This window comes from Echinops telfairi, unplaced genomic scaffold, assembly GCF_000313985.2.
Source record: "Echinops telfairi isolate 266 unplaced genomic scaffold, ASM31398v2 ScPeMD7_7468;HRSCAF=8506_0, whole genome shotgun sequence".
Classification (NCBI taxonomy): domain Eukaryota; kingdom Metazoa; phylum Chordata; class Mammalia; order Afrosoricida; family Tenrecidae; genus Echinops; species Echinops telfairi.
In genome coordinates, this window is record NW_022111369.1 from 6,986,963 (window position 1) to 6,988,768 (window position 1,806).

The window sequence follows — 1,806 nt, forward strand, 5'->3', positions numbered from 1 at the left end:
ATTGATGATGGTGGTAGGCCTGGGGTTTTAAATGTTTTGTATAAATCTTCCAGTGGAGTTACGGATGCACTTTCTCCTCCATAATATGGATTTCGGTCCATATGAAGCACTTTCTCTCCATTCACTGACATTATGCCTGACAGGATGCATTCCATCAGGCCGGTGCCCAGCAAGATCACGTTGTACTTCCCATTCGTGGCGGGGGCTGGGAGAGGGTGGGAGAAAGGGAAGGGATTCTTGGACGCAGAGGGGGTTATTTGTGAACCTCAAGAAGGCAGTTGGAGAGGTTAGGCCGATTTCCAGGCCCAAGAGAAAAACAGAAACAGGAGAGAGAAAATGGAACTGAGAAGGAGGTGGACCCTTCTGCCAGCTCAGGCGGCAAGACTGAAAAAGCAATGCTTTAATGCAGCATCCTCTGATACCTCTATTGGCAGTGCAGTGTGGTGACTGGCCTGCTAAAGATTGCTCGGAGTGTCTTGTAAGTGAAAACTCTCTACTTGCTTAAACGCTCTACTTGCTTCTGCTTCTGTTGCTGCGGACCCCCCACCCCCCAGCATACAAATATTTCTTAATGAGTAATGGTCCAAACCAAATCATACCAAACTAAACCAAACCAAACTCATGGCCATAAGTTGAGGCAGACTCACAGTGGTTTTGCACTGCTGACCTTGCAGTTAGCAGCCCAATATGTAACCACTGCACCACTGTGCCTTCTGATTAGTGGTCAGGCATCCTTAATTCATTTGTAAATAGAATTGGGTTAAATCTTGAATGTGGGGCCACTGTTTATCAGTTCCCAAACAATCGTTAGCTTGTTATTTCTGTTTTCTTCGACATTATCCAGGCGGATAGGCAGCTGCTTTCTCACTGACATTTCCTCCAGGGGAGAAAACATGCAATTGAAAGTTAGCACAAGGAGACATGTCAGTAAAAAGCGACATGCAGCACCAGAGCTAGATCCTAAGTGTTTGGTCAGCGGTAGAAGCCCTCGGGGACAAGTTATCAGGAGCGATGGCAGAATTGTAGGAGGGCCTGGAATGATTCTCGTACAATTGACTCACACTGCAGTCTTCCCTCCTTGCGGCACTAATGCTGTGCTCCAGGAAGACTGCCAAGACGTTGAAGCCCCCTGCCCCTCGCTCTCCAGCCCCCACAGTGAGCGGATGGTCTGAGGGGGGAGGCTTGGAGCCAGCTGTGTCACATACACACACCGTGAGGTACAGAGCCCACTGGCACGCTCATTGTGGATCCCTTTGGCAACTTCCGAGAGCTGCAAGGGACAGGCTGAAACCACTTGGCCCTTCACCTGAAAGCACAGAAGAGTCTGTTCATTAACCCCGGGAGGAGGGCAAACAGCATGTGAACTACTGTCACTTAGTGGTGGCTATCAGATTAAGGATGTCATTTTTCAGTGGAGTTGATAAAAATTCTGCCCCCGCCTCCCTTTTGGCTGCAATTAGAAATTCTTCTTTCTCAATTCTCTGAGTAAATTAGGAACCTACTACAGTAGATTTCTGTACTCAACCAAGGAATGTCAACCAAAGGAGCCCCACTTGGTTGAGTTGGAGGCCAGGTTTGACTGATTGGAGAAGCCCCCGGGGGCCAGGGATACCTCGTAGCAGACAGCAGACATGAGGGAGTTGTCAGACTGCCACTGGGGCCTTTCCCCACCGATCCCCTCCCTGGTTCTTGCCAAATCTGCTTTGAATTTGAAGTTGATTGAAATGGGTCTCACTGCTCACCTGTCAACTGAAACCCGTGTGATTCAGAGAGCTTTATTTCATTCATTTCAGTAGGTGTAGGGCA

At 48.7% G+C, this 1,806-nt stretch overlaps 1 protein-coding gene and 1 pseudogene across 8 annotated transcripts in view; one reads left to right on the plus strand and one right to left on the minus strand.

Annotated features, from left to right (window-relative positions):
* The window catches only part of LOC105978668, a 1,627-nt pseudogene extending 1,496 nt beyond the window's left edge, over nucleotides 1–131 (minus strand).
* Nucleotides 1–1,806, plus strand: part of COL25A1 (collagen type XXV alpha 1 chain) — a 580,731-nt gene that overhangs the window by 113,539 nt on the left and 465,386 nt on the right. The window lies entirely within an intron of this gene.